Raw genomic sequence first — 15,500 nt, 5'->3', positions numbered from 1 at the left:
TAGGAATAAAAGGAGTGTTTAAAACTATGAGTGAGAAGGAATGTTCTGGAGCCAGCCTGAAGTTCTTATCCGGTGTGAGGATAAGGACTCCCCCATTGAGACTTTAAAGAGACAGAGGCAAAACTAAAGTTCCACTGCTTAAGTTTTCTACCTGGAGGGCCAGACAGGCACAGTGAGCTGCTCCGGGCCCTGGAGGTAGTAGGAAGGCAGAGCCATGTCTTCCCCCACTGGACACTGCTTCCCCCCTCGAGGGAATCATCAGCACTCCTGTTCCTCAAGGAAAGAGCCCCTTCCTATTCTCTTCAATGCCTTCTTGATTTTCTTTTTTTTTTTTTTCCTTCAACTTATCATAAATTGCCCTGGACTAGTGTTGACAAAAGTAAGCATAATCAGAAATGGAGACAGCCATCCCAGGGTAACTTCAACCTAGAATATGATTCCAAGACCAACAAGTCCCTGAACACCATATCTGGAGACTTCCATTTTCAGCTACCTGAGTATATTACGATGACATCGATGGTACAACTGGTTAATATGACCACTGAACTCTCCCCAGGCTCTGGGAGCCCTGCTAAGGACTTTCACATATTTCCTTATTCAATCCTAAGTCCAATAAATCCTCCTGTTACTGCCATTTACCAAGGAGGGAACCAAGGCTTAGAGGAGTCAGCTGCACAAGGTTTCAAAGCCAGCCAACAGGGCCCAGTCCAGGCCTGGAGGATGCACTGCACACCTGACTATGCTGCAGTTCTCAGCACGGGGACCTGGAAATCCATGGCTGTACTCTCCTTGGGGCACCATGTCAGCTTGAAGTTATGTGCTGCTCTTCCCTATTTACAATAAAGTTCCTCTCCTGGTCTTTGTCGGCTTTTAATTAAGAAAGTTATTTGACCCACTTCAAGCACACAGGGTTTTCTCTGTTTGGAATTTAGTCTGGAGTTTTTTGAGAGCAAAAGTGCTGTGTATGTGGGGACGGGGAGTAAAAGGATATGATCTTTATCTATGAAGGTGGTGACAGGACCAGGGGTCTTCTATGTCTCTATGGAGATGATTACATGGACCCTGGTTTGAAGCAGGCAGGCAGAGTTAGTATTTAGAGACCATGAGATGGCTCCCTGGATGTGAGCTCGATCTCATTGTGGGACGGAGTAAAGCCACGTGCCAAAGTTGTTCATGTGTGTGTGTGTGTGTGTGTGTGTTAACCTACTCCTCAGTAGGGATGTTTTAAAACTCTGTAGCAAACAATATCTCAGTGAAAGTGTCAATGTAGTTAATAAGAATGCAAGCAACATGGTGCACACCTGTCATCCCAACAGCTTGGGAGACTGAGGCAGGAGGATCATGAGTTCAAAGCCAGCCTCAGCAACAGCCAGGTGCTAAGCAACTCAGGGAGAAACTGTCTCTAAAAAAATACAAAATAGGGTTGGGGATGTGGCTCAGTGGCCAAGTGCCCTGAGTTCAATCCCTGGTACACCCACAAACACACACACACACACACACACACACACACACACAGGCTTGGGTAGTGGATTGCTTCCACTTGAATTATCCTCAAGGCCCTTCAGCTCTGATCTTTGGCTTCCTAGTTCTGTAAAAAGCTGAGACTCTCTTCCTCAGCATTTATGAAATGCATTAGCTTTTCACAAATATTCCAATTCACCTTTCCCTCTTGATAAATTAATGATTCTCTTTTTCACTCACTTTAAAAAAATAATTGTTGGTAGACATTTATTTTATTTATTTATTTTTATGTGCTGAGTATTGAACCCAGTGCCTCACACATGCCAGGCAAGTGCACTACCACTGAGCCACAGGCCCAGCACTTTTTGTCTATTTTGAAGTTAACAGTGATCGTGTGAAATGTCAGCTAGTGAAATAGGAATGAAAGAGACTTTGTCACTGCCAGGCAGAAGCTTTGAGAACTGGTGTGGTCTGTGTCTTAGCCCATGTTCTGTTGCTATAACAGAACATTACACGCTAGGTAAATTATAAGAAAAAAGAATTTCTCACATTCTGGAGACTGGGAAGAGCATGGCATCAGTGTCTGGCCAGAGTCTTTTTGCTGCATTGTAACATGGAAGAAACGCAAGTAGATAAAGCAGGCAGAACTCATCCTTTCACCAAGAGTCCACTAATAATGAACTCACTCCTGCAATAAAAGGCTTAATCCATTGGCAAGGGTGGTGCCTTTTTGTCCTAATCATCTCTTTAAGATCCCACCTCTCAAAGGTGCCACCTATGTTACAATGGCAATTAAATTTCACCATGAGCATGGGCGGGGATGGTAAAACCACAGCAGTCTGCCTTTTCCTCCTCCAGGACTTCCCATCAGCCTGGGTCGCTGGGTGCCATTGATGAGCACTCCTTCTCCTCACCATTTCTAGTCATCACTAGCCATGCAGCATGTGTGAGAAATAACCTTTGTGGTTTGAAGTCACTGAGGGTTGGAGGTTGATTGTTACCACAGCATAACCTAGCCTATCCTGACTAAAGTATTGATGAGGGTTAGGGCAGAAGACATAGAAAACCACACCCAACAAGATGACTCTACATGCCCATGTGACTGGCTACAATAAAAAAGGTAGACAACACCAAGCATTAGCAAGAATATAGAGAGACTAGAATCTTCATATATCGTTTGTGGGAATGATGTTGTCCCTCAGGAAAACAGCTCATTAGTTTCTTTAAAAGTTAAAAAAAAGTTTATTAAGCACCCTAATGATTTTACTCCTAAATATTTATCTAAAAGAAAAAAAAACACATGTTCACATAAATATTTGTAGGTGAACATTCACATCAACATTATTCATGATAACTAAAAAGCTACAGTGATCTAAATGTCCATCATATTGTCAATAGATACACAAAATGTGGTATATTCATACAGTGGAATACTGTGCAACAATAAAAATAATGGAATACTGATACATGCTATCACATAGATGAATCGAAAAAACACTGTACCAAGAGAACAAAACCAGATACAAAAGAATGTATACTATATGATTCAACTTACTTGAAATTTCTAGAAAAAAATAATTTATAGAGACAGAAGGCAAATCAATGATTGCCTGGAGCTGAACATGGGTTAGAGGACTGACTGCAAACAGATTTGAAGGAGTTTTTTTAAGATTATGGAACATTCTAAAACTGGATTTTAATAATGGCTGCCCAATCCTATAAATTTTCTGAAAATCTTTGAATTGTGTATATTTAATGAGTTAGTTTTATGGTATGTAAATTCTGTCCCAATAAAGCTCTTAAAAAAATACTTAAGCATAATATCTGGCACATAGCAAAAGCTCAGTTAACTTTTTTCAGTGCTAATTATTTCAGGAATGTAACACAGGGACTGAAATCCTACAAGGAATTGATTAGAAGTGAAGATTTTTGTTCCATAAAGAAGGAAAGTTGTGCAGTCAGGCATGGGCAGACACCCACCTCCTTCCATCCCCCAATTTTGTATTTCCTCTCTGCTGGTTACCGTATGCAAAAGGCCAATAGATATTGACACTGTTCTGCATGGAGTTCCACCAGAAGTCATGGATTAATTCAGGTGTTTCTTAAGGTTCTCTGTGGAAGCCCTAGGATGCCTTGAAAGTGGTCCTTTTGAGATGTCACAGGTAGATTTAGCCTGGTCTGACTGAAGAGTGTTTCACACTGTACATCCCTCCCTCCTCCTCAACAGTTTAATATTTTAATAAAATCCATTGACATGATCCCTTACATCTTCTTAATGCTCTGTACCACAGACCTCCTTCTATAAATCCGGCAGAGCCAGGAGGAGATGAGAGATGGCTGAGGGGATTGGGGTAGAATGGGGTAGGGCAGGGCAGGGCAGGGTGACTCCTGTGCCAGGGTGTCAGAAACACTCAGTATAGTCACATGAGTGGTCTCGTTCTCAGGCTGATCAATGCACTTCCCAGTAAGTGCCAGTTAGGCCGCAGGGTCTTGCAAATGAGACAAAACTGCTTCAGAAAAAGCAATAATGTTGGAAGGCCCTTTGTTTCCATGACTGCCAAAGATGGCGTGCAGCCCTGGGCCACTTTGGCTCTCTGGTTAACATTTAGTAAGAAGCAAAGTAGGAAAGAGGTGATGTACATAATGGCACCATCTGAAGAGCTACCACCGAGAGGCAGAGCTAGGTGCCCAGCAGAGAAGTGCAGTATTGATGTCTATTTCTGAGCCTGCTGTCCTAGCTACAGTGTCCTCTCTGTGCATCCTTCTTTCTGATCACTTATCAGAGAGGAGACAAAGTTTAAGTGGTTTTGTAACTGAATAAAAATGAAGGATAAAAAAGAAACACTGAGCAATTGACTAAAAAATGGAGACAAAATATAATCGACAGTAGAAACAGAAAGTGAAAGATAAAAGCAGACATAAGTAAATTAGAAAGCAGGATATAATAGAATTGATAAGAAATCAAAGAACTAGCTCTTTTAAAAGACCATTAAAGGCAGGGGGTGGAGGTGCACACCTGTAATCCCAGTGACTCAGGAGGCTGAGGCAGGATCAAAGCCAGTCTCAACAATTTACTGAGGACCTAAGCAATTTAGTGAGGACCTAAGCTCCGTATCTCTGAGTTTAATCCCTAATACCAAAACAAAACAAAGCAAAAAATAAATAAATAAATAAAAGAGGCAAGCCTCTAGCAAGTTTACATGTGAAAAAAGAAAATACAAATAAATAATACTTGAATTAAGAAACATAGAGATGGAAGAAGATTAAAGTCATAAGAACCCAGTGGCTTCAGAGGCTGAGGCAGGAGGATTGTGAGTTCAAAGCCAGCCTCAGCAAATTATCAAGGCCTTAAGTAACTTAGCAAGACCCTGTCTCTAAATAAAATATAAAAAAAGGAGTGGGGATGTGGCTCGGTGGTTAAGTGCCCCTGGGTTCAATCCCCAGTACCGAAAAATAAAATAAAATAAAAAAGCATACTTATTTTATTTTCATAAGTAGAAAAATTATTTTCATAGATAGAAAAATCTGATGAGACTAAAAGCCATGGAAGAAACTGATGAAGAACACCCCACCACTTCCATAAGATAGAAGTTCAGATGTTTGGGGGATGGATGGACAAATTCAGTCACACATGACGGTAAGAGGCACTTTCTATATAATTTAATTGGCTTCAGGCTATAAAAATGTTTAAGAGTGTCCCAATTAATTTTACTAAGAGTCCCAGTCCTGATAATCTGAAACTAAGGAGAGAGAGAAGGAAAAACAAGGGTGCTACTGGCCCAGCAGATTCAGGGATAGTGAGGCAGGTTAAATGGTGTCCCCACAATTGTGAATTCCTGAACTGTGCTCAGGACTGTAAAGGTAAAATTTCTAAGCTGACTCTAAGCTGCAAGAGTCTGAGTTAAAGTGTAAAAGACTGGGGATTGTAAGGTTTCTAAATTGAAAGGCTTGGGCTAAAAATAATAATAATAGGCCAGGTATTGTTAAAATTCCTCTGCTACCCCCAGAACCTGTAATCTCTGTAGCTGTTAGAACAATACCTGAACTGCCCAGTAAATATTTCCATTGATTCCCTGGTTGTTTATTAGCTAAGGGCTCCAAATAGCTCAGACATAAGCATCCAGGCCACAAAACCAATCAGTTTAAATGTGTACCCCACTCAGGGGTGACCAATCACCTCTGCCCAGACTGTTCCTGCCAATAGATGTACTAATCATGGCTCAGGGTTGTTGTTCAATTTTCCAGTGCCTCAAGATGATTTGTTCTGATGTATGCAAAGCCCCCCACCCTCTCCAAAAAGTGTACTTAAGCTCTGCTTGACCTCTGCTCTGGGCTCTGGGCTGCTCTCCCTTCCTGAGTGAGCCTTGAGCCCCAGCATGCTGGTTCAATAAAACTTCCCCCTGCAATTGCATGAAGCTGGTCTCTTGTATGGTCTCTCCCTCCGACGGTCCGCCAGACCCTTACAAGGACAAGACAAAAAAATATGAATATTGAGAAGGGCACAAAGTTATCATTGTACAACCTGTAATATTCAAAAGTATCAGCTGAAAAAAGTATTAATAGTGAGTGAGCTCCACAGATGGCCAGTTATAAAACCCATAAAAGTTCAGAACAGGATAGTGAGGGCAGGGCAGAGGAGGAGAGCTCTGTCTCAATGTGCAGTAATGATAAACAGCTTCAAATTAACTGGGTGAGTTAATTGCTTGATCTTTATGGAGTGAACTATAAAATATGACTGAAGAACATGAGAAACACCTTCAACAAATGTCAAAACACACTAATTTCCTAATATTTTAAGGATGCCCATTATTACCAGAATAACATAAATGTAACATAATTCCATGAAAAATCTAAACAAAAATTTTTTTAAAAAAGTTTTATGAAAGGAATATTGAATGTTTATGTAGAAGAATAAATGTTTAAGGATGGCCAGTTAGCCAATAAAAATTTCAAACAGCATAATAATAGAAAGGCAACTATTCAACAAGTTATTAAAAGTCATTGCAGAATGATAAAAATATATGATTGGAAGAAGAATCAACATAGGAATAGAGTTGAAATAACAAAAATATATCCAGCTGCAAACAGATGTACAATATAACACAAAGGTGCCAATTAAAATAAGGAGACAGAATATTTTCAATAAATGTTGTTTGACCACTAAGCTCACCATCTCAAAGCAGGTTAGATCCCTGCATTGTCTCTCATACTGACATAAATTTTCAGTGGAACCAATATTTAGATAAAGAGAATGAAAAAAGAATATGAAAAGAAAAATTGGATGCAATATATACATATATATGCATTCAAACAAAAAGAGAATTTAAAAATTCTGAAAGATTAACAACATAACATTTTTAAGAATCTAAAGACAAAGTTATAGAAAAAAGACAAAACACAAATTTATAAAAATGGTTTGCAGCTTTAATGAAGACAATGCTCTTAACAGACACACTTCTTGCAAATAAATAAGAGAAAAGACTCTTGGTGGACAAAAGGAGAAAGAATATCAACAGACAGTCCACACAGATGAACAAAAATGACCAAGAAACATGGAAAATTTTATCTCAATAGTAATAGAAGAAATGCAAACTGAATTAGTGAAATGTTACTTGAACTTAGATTATTGATGGTAGTATTCTCAGAGAGTGTGGAAAATGGACTCTTGTTTCCTACCAAAGTGAATGTAAATTAATAAAACCTTTTAGAACAGTTTGGATAAATATATTATAAAAGTTAAAACACAGAAATTCCTTTAAGAATTATTAAACTTATTAAACCTTATTATTAAACTTATTAAAACATTTCCTTAGAAATTGATCATGCTGGAAACAAAGGTTTAGTGTACAAGATACTCACTTCATTCTTGTAGCTGGTTGGGAACAGATGAAAACAATGTAAAAGTCAGCACAGTCCAATTGGCTCAGTGGATCCCCAGTCAATGACAGTGTAGGAGGGCACTAGCCAGCATCCACTGTGATTGGTTGGTGACTGTGATGCACATTTGGAATGCAGTTTAGACATTGCCCACATGATGCAATATTCTGTACCTCTCAAACATTGCTGTAGATATAACATTGATGAACTATTTGTAGTGTTAGGCAAAAAAACTTACAAACTAGAATATACTGTATGAGAAGATTCCATAATATCCATGTGAGGAATGACAGAAGAAAATTCTAGGATATACATTAAAGTGCTGAAAATGATATTTGTTTTGTAAAAATTTACATTCACACATTTATTTATTTATCTCCTGTCCATATTTTCTAATAATCACAAAACCCTCTTATCCAGCATTTTGATGTCTGCTGTTTCAGTTAACTAAAGTTCCATTCAACGAGAGAGAGAGAGAGAGAGAGAGAGAGAGAGAGAGAGAGAGAGAGAGGGGAGAGAGAGAGAGAGAGAGAGAGAGAGAGAGAGAGAGAAACATTTTCATATATAGAATATTGCTGTAACTGTTATATTTTATTATTAATTATTGCTGTTAGTCTCTTACTGTGCCTAATTTACAAACTTTAGTGCACACATATGCATAGAAAAAGCAGTAGATAGAGGGTTCAGTGTGTTTTCAGGCATCTGCTGGTGTCTTGGAACCTACCCCATGTGGATAAAAGGGACTACTGTAATTTCTTTAGTGGAAGTTCCTTTTTTTTAAAGATAAGAATATCATGCTAAGTAAAGTAAACCAACCCCAAAAATCAAAGGCCAAATGTTTTCTCTGATATGTGGATGCTGATCCATAATGGGGGTTTGGGGAGGAGCATGGTAAAAATGGAGAAACTTCATATTGGGCAAAGGGAAGGGAGGGGGCATGAGGGTAGGAAAGATGGTGAAATGAGATGTACATCATTACCCTAAGTACATGTATAAAAACATGAATGGTGTGACTCTTCTTTTTATACAACCAGAGACATGGGAAACTGTGCTCTATATGTATACTATAAATTGAAATTTCTTCTTTTGTCATGTATAATAAATTAGAATAAATAAATAAAATTTTACAAAAGAACAATGGTCAATACTGGTAGGTGCTCCAGGGTGGAGAAAGATACTATCTGGAAAGGTTCTTGACTGGGATCAGGAAGTCACCTTCTGGTCATTATATCAAGACTTTCAACCTTTCAGGAGAAAAAGTAAAGTATCAAGAAAAATTATTATTAGCATGTCCCATAAAAATGTGGCATTTATACACAATGGAGTATTACATAGCACTAAAAAATGACAAAATCATGGAATTTGCAGGGAAATGGATGGCATTAGAGCAGATTATGCTAAGTGAAGCTAGCCAATCCCTAAAAAACAAATGTCAAATGTCTTCTTTGATATAATGAGAGCAACTAAGAACAGAGCAGGGAGGAAGAGCAGGAGGAAAAGACTAACATTAAACAGAGACATGAGGTGGGAGGGAAAGGGAGAGAAAAGGGAAATTGCATGAAAATGGAAGGAGACCCTCATTGTTACACAAAATTACATATAAGAGGTTGTGAGGGGAATGGGAAAAAAAAGAAGGAAAGAAATGAATTACAGTAGATGGGGTAGAGAGAGAAGATGGGAGGGGAGGGGAGGGGGATAATATAGGATAGGAAAGGTAGCAGAATACAACAGTCACTAATATGGCATCATGTAAAAATGTGGATGTGTAACCGATGTGATTCTGCAATCTGTAATTGGGGTAAAAATGGGAGTTCATAACCCACTTGAGTCTAATGTATGAAATATGATATGTCAAGAGCTTTGTAATGTTTTGAACAACCAATAAAAAAAAGAAAAAATAATAAAGCTAAATTACAACTAAATTCAATTTTAAACTTAATAAATTTAAATTTAAGCTTGATATACCATGAAAAAAATTGATGAAAATCATAAAAAATTTACAGTTCAAAGAATAGAAAGACATTTATGAGTATGAAAAAGAAATGAGAAAAAATTGAAGCAAATTTGTTTTACATAAAATGCCTAATATTTGGTTGGAAAATAGCACTTCACATGGAAAACAAATTAGCTTACACTTATTCCTGCTTTGCCATCTCCCCCTCATCTCCCTTTGCAGTGCTGAAGGTTGAACCCAGGACTTTGCATGTGTCACTTTTTAAAAGGTAGCATTACACAAGATTCATTTTCTGGGTGGCATTATCAAGCTAAATTTGGTTAATAGAAAAACATATCTTACAATCACTAACTAAAAGTTGAATATTCTAATTAAGCTTCTTGGTAACTTTGGAAAATTTAGTGTATTAATCATTTGGCCAATTGAATGATTTGCTGTGAGTTGGTCACGAAAAGAATTGACTTAAGAGCTAAGTACTTGAAACATTTTAATTTAATTCTCCTTATGAACATATGTTTTCTATCATCCCTGTTTTACAGATGAGAAAATGAATGTTTTCGCTGGTTGGGTAATGTAAGATACTAAGTGGGGCTGTTTAAGCCAGAGCTTGAATTGTGTGCTTAACCTCAGAACTAGCTGTCTAGCACCTAACTGGCTCTCTGCTCCTGGTGGCCTCACAGAGCACAAACTATTCCAGCAGGCATCCTTTCTTGCAGGAAGTCTTCTAAACTTCCAAGACTAGACTAGGTGTTTCTCTTCTGGGTTCCCAGTGAACTCCATTCACATCTCCATGGTAGCAAATGTATTGTTTTGAAAGTGTCACCATGTGTTTCCACTTGCCCAGTATATTGTGAGTTCCTGGAGAACATAAGCACATCTTGGTAGCCCTGGTACCTGCCACAGGATCCTTGCACACAGTGGGTGCTCAGTGAGGGCATACTTGACACAGGTGGATTTCAGAACGTATCCAGTCTTGTATACTCATAGCTCCATGGCTCTCTGAATCATGTTTGCCTAACTTGGGTGCTGGGTTTGCATTACTGGGTTTGATTGGCATACCAGATAGCAATCCAAGCAGCAATGGGAGGTGTTTTCAGATGGGAGTTTGAGTGCTTGTAGATACCCTACTAGTCAACATCACCCTCAGGAAGGCAAAGGAGAATAAGGGAGGCCCAAGAACAGTAGTTTTCTGTTTCTCTCTCTCCCTAACTAACCACTGTGTTTTTCAAAGTACCTTAATCAAACAGTCATCCTGATTCCCTCCCAAGATGAGAAAGTAACTCCAGAAAAGTGGAGGTTCTTGTTTGACTCATTCTCTAGTAAATTTCCAGGGCTTAGGGTAATAGTTAGCACCAAGTTAGTCCTGATTAATATTTGTTGAATGAATAAGCCTTAGTTAGGTTCCTCATTCCTATCTCCAAAGCTTCTTTTAGCCTTAATGTGACCCATGTGACCCAGGGACTGTTCTGGGAATTTTACCCAAAGCATCTTATCAACCTGTCAGGCATATTAGGGAGAAAATGAGGATGAGGGAAAAAAGGTACACTCAGACATTGTTAGTGGGACTGCAAATTAGTACAAGCACTTTGGAAAGCACAATGGATATTCCTCAAAGGAACAACCAGATGACCCAGTTATCTTACTCCTTGATATTTATCCAAAAGATCTTAAATCAGCACACTATAGGGATGCAGCCACATCAACATTTATAGCAACACAATTCACAGTAACTTAGTTATGGAACCAGCCCAGGTGCCCATGAACACATGAATGAATGAAGAAAATGTGGTATATCTATGCAAGGGAGTTTTACACAGCTATAAAGGGGAATGAAATGATGGCATTTACTGGTAATTGAATGAATAGATGGAATTGGAGAGCATCATGCTAAGTTAAATAAGCCAGGCTCAGAAGGTTAAGGGCCAATTTTTTTTCTCATATGTAGAAGCTAGAGCACAATAAGAAAAAAAAATTAAAAAAGAAGTGGATCCCAGGAAAATAGAGAGATCAGTGGAGTGGAGGGAGAGACAGGAGGCACAGGAAGAGGGAAGAACTGTGGAATAAAATTGATAAATACATACAAATATACCACAGTGAATTCCACCTTTGTAAACAGCTATACAGCACCAATTTATTTATTATTTTTTTTAAGGCTACTAGATGGTTTAATGAAATCTTTTCTAATTTCACTTTGAACAGGATTAAATTTGAGGAAAACACAATCATATTAGACACTAGAAAAAATTCTTTAACTCCTAGAATTATATTTTTGATATTCAGGAAAAATTAAATGTCTTTTTTGATATTATATGGGATTAGAGACCATACACATAACACAGTTCAGAAAGGTGAACATGGCAGTAAGTTTTAAGATGTTTCAGTAGAGTCTTGATACATGATCAAAGGCATAGTTTTTCCAAGATGTTTTAATACTTTTTCTGTAAGTACCAGGTACCCAAGATATTTTAGTCCTGCTCTAGTGAAGCCTGCAGAGAAAACAAGTAAAGGTGCCAAAGATAGAGTAACATAGGTATGATAGAAAGACAAATGTATGATAGAAAAAAATAAATTCATATGTCTACATGGAAGGTGAACCTGACATTGATGTCTATTTAAACGCTCATACTCAAGGCAGGTATATAAGGTGGAGAAAGCTATTTATCTACTAAAAATTTTAAATTTTGAACTTCACTAATCCAAAGCAATGTGTTTATCTTGATTTGACTCAGAGTATAGAGTATAGCTCTGAGAAAAGGAACAAAATCGTACCATTTGCCAGTGTTGTTAGTTTTCCATATTCATTTGCTTCAGAAATCAATAAAGTTGCAGTATTTAGAGGGAATGCACCAGAGATTGAAATAGCAATAGAAAATAGATCTATATTTGCAGGAGGAACTACTCTGATTCAGAAGATTTTGGAGGATGATATTATATAGACATTTATATAGCTGTTCCAGAAATAATACTTGAGCTTCATCCATTAAAGAAGCTGAACAAAAGTTTTCCAGAATTTATTGGAAATTCCATTGGTTAAGACCTTCTAAAATGCTTGAATATCTATAGCTAGACATGAAATTAAGGTAAATGAAGAAAGGAAGAATTTTCTTAAGGTCAAAGTAGCAGATTGGTTATGTCAGGTAACCAAATAGCTGTCAATCTACAAATAGTTATAGACTTGTAGTCATAGACCACTTGAGTTGGATCCAATTATGGTATCAGTTTTCCTTTTTAGCTCAACATGTGAAGGTTTGTTAAACTTAGAGATTGATCTATTGTTGCCGAAAGAAATATAAACTGAAGAATTAAAGAATCTGCTTAAAGTGTTGAATTGTAAAATTAGTTTCGGTGAATTAAGAATCATCAGAGCTGGGTACAGTGGTGCATGCCTGAAATTCCAGTGATTTGGGAGACTAAGGAGGATTGCAAGTTCGAGTGTAGCCTCAGTAACTTAGAAAGGCCCCAAGCAACTTAGTGAGACCCTGTCTAAAAATAAAAACTAAAAGTGATTCAGTGGTCAAGCACCCCTGGGATCAATCCCTAATGCCACTCTCTGCTCTTCCAAAATCATCAGAGAAAATTTCTATATTTGTTGTCTTGCTATTTTTTGATGGTCACACTTGAAAGTGAATTTTAACTCTGAAAAATCTTAAGAAAGGAAACTATTGATACAAGCCTTGTATTGGCAGTGTGCTCTTGAGCCAGTTTATGCTGAATTAACAAAAGGAACATAAAAACAAAGCAAGTTTTAAAATGAAGCAATTGTTGTCTAGGAAAACAAAAATTGTACAAGAAAGAAAATCTAAGTGTGGCTTAACTATGAACAATATTTAAATATAATTGTACATAATCACTGCTCATTTAATGAAAAGTTATGGTATAATTTTATGGAAAGAATGGGGGATAGGGGGATCCATCATGGCGGCCGGCGAGGAAGCAGCAATTCCAATGTCTCCACTTTAACGAGACCAGAACGACCCACTGCAACAGCCCCAACCTACCTACGGAGGAACTTCTAACAAAATTCCCTTAAGAGGAGAGCAGCTGAGAACTGGTAGGTTTATTGGAAGTGACAGTTTGTCCCAGAGAAGTGGATCTTGGCTGGCCACGCGGGCACAGAGGTACAGTACTGCAGCCATCAGCCGCTCCTGCAAGCGGCTCTCACAGGAAGCCTATCTCTGGCTCAGCGAGCGGCTGCCCCACCCACCTGCCTGGCTCTAGACCACACAGCCTCCACAGGCAGCTCCACGGCGGGTGCAGGTGTTTAGTCCCCAAGCCAGCACCCCCTAACGCAAGCGGCCAGCACCCGGCAGCCGGCCCGCCCCGCCGAACCGGCAGGCGCCCTTCACCATCCAGGCTCGCACCGGAGGCCCATCTCGCTCAGCGAGAGGCTGCCCCACCCACCTGCCTGGCTCTTGACCAGGCGGCCGCAGCGTCCTGGCTCCACAGGCGGCTTCACGGCGGGTGTAGGTGTTTAGACCCGCAGCCAGCACCCAGCTACTGCAAGCGGCTAGCACTCGGCGGCTGGTCGCTCTGCCCGAACCGGCAGGCTTTCTTCACCATCCGGGCTCGCAAGGGAGGCCCATCTCTCGCTCAGCGAGAGGCTGCTCCACCCACCTGCCTGGCTCTTGACCACGGGGCCGCAGCTTCCTGGCTCGCCAGGCGGCTCCACTGCGGGTGCAGGAGTTTAGTTCTGCAGCCAGCACCCGGTTCTGCAAGGGGCTGGCACCTGGAGCTGCACGGTCCAAACCGGCAGGTGCCCTTCACCATCTGGGCTATCACAGGAGGCCCATCTCTCCCTCAGCGAGCTGCTGTTCCATATGCCTGGCTCTTAACCACGCGGCCACAGTTACCCGGCTCCACAGGCGGCTCCACGGCGGGTGCAGGTGTTTAGACCCGTAGCCAGCACCCGCTACAGCAAGCGGCCAGCACCCGGCGGCTGGTCGCTCTGCCCGACCCGGCAGGCATTCTTCACCATCCGGGCTCGCACCGGAGGCCCATCTCTGGCTCAGCGAGAGGCTGCCCCACTCACCTGCTTGGCTCTTGACCACGCGGCCGCAGCTTCCTGGCTCCACAGGCAGCTTCACGGCGGGTGTAGGTGTTTAGACCCGCAGCCAGCACCCAGCTACTGCAAGCAGCTAGCACTCGGCGGCTGGTCGCTCTGCCCGAACCGGCAGGCATTCTTCACCATCCGGGCTCGCACGGGGGGCCCATCTCTTGCTCAGCGAGAGGCTGCTCCACCCACCTGCCTGGCTCTTGACCACGCGGCCGCAGCTTCCTGGCTCGCCAGGCGGCTCCACTGCGGGTGCAGGAGTTTAGTTCTGCAACCAGCACCCGCTTCTGCAAGGGTCTGGCACCTGGAGCTGCACGGCCCAAACCGGCAGGTGCCCTTCACCATCTGGGCTATCACAGGAGGCCCATCTCTCCCTCAGCGAGCTGCTGTTCCATATGCCTGGCTCTTAACCACGCGGCCGCAGTTACCCGGCTCCACAGGCGGATCCACGGCGGGTGCAGGTGTTTAGACCCGTAGCCAGCACCCGCTACAGCAAGCGGCCAGCACCCGGTGGCTGGTCGCTCTGCCCGACCTGGCAGGCATTCTTCACCATCCGGGCTCGCAAGGGAGGCCCATCTCTCGCTCAGCGAGAGGCTGATCCACCCACCTGCCTGGCTCTTGACCACGTGGCCGCAGCTTCCTGGCTCCTCAGGTGGCTCCACGGCGGGGGCAGGAGTTTAGTTCTGCAGCCAGCACCCGCTTCTGCAAGGGGCTGGCACCTGGAGCTGCGCGGCCCAAACCGGCAGGTGCCCTTCACCATCTGGGCTACCACAGGAGGCCCATCTCTCCCTCAGTGAGCTGCTGCTCCACACGCCTGGCTATTAACCACTCGGCCACAGTTACCCGGCTCCACAGGCGGCTCCACGGCGGGTGCAAGAGTTTAGTCCCGCAGCCAGCACCCACTTTGGCTATCGGCTGGCACCTGGAGCTGCGCGGCCCGCCCCGCCCAACGGGCAGGTGCCCTCCACCATCCGGGCTCTCACGGGAGGTCCATCTCTCGCTCTGCGAACGGCTGCCCCACCCACCCGGCTCTTAACCACGCGGCAGTATGAAAAGACAAGGAAAGAAAGGACCACAAGCAATGCAGGTCAACTCAACTTTAGAAGAGGCAATAGCTGCAACAGAGGGAATATCAGAGAAAGAGTTCAGGATATATAT

General features: G+C 41.7%; 1 pseudogene; it reads left to right on the top strand.

Moving 5' to 3' along the window:
- Positions 1–507: 507 nt before the first annotated feature.
- On the top strand, positions 508–12,585 carry LOC101957325 (large ribosomal subunit protein uL1m pseudogene; annotated as a pseudogene).
- The last annotated feature ends 2,915 nt before the right edge of the window (positions 12,586–15,500 follow it).

This window comes from Ictidomys tridecemlineatus, chromosome 11, assembly GCF_052094955.1.
Source record: "Ictidomys tridecemlineatus isolate mIctTri1 chromosome 11, mIctTri1.hap1, whole genome shotgun sequence".
In the NCBI taxonomy this organism is placed as follows: domain Eukaryota; kingdom Metazoa; phylum Chordata; class Mammalia; order Rodentia; family Sciuridae; genus Ictidomys; species Ictidomys tridecemlineatus.
Note: the sequence above shows the minus strand (reverse complement) of the source record. Positions and strands in the feature narration are given on the sequence as shown.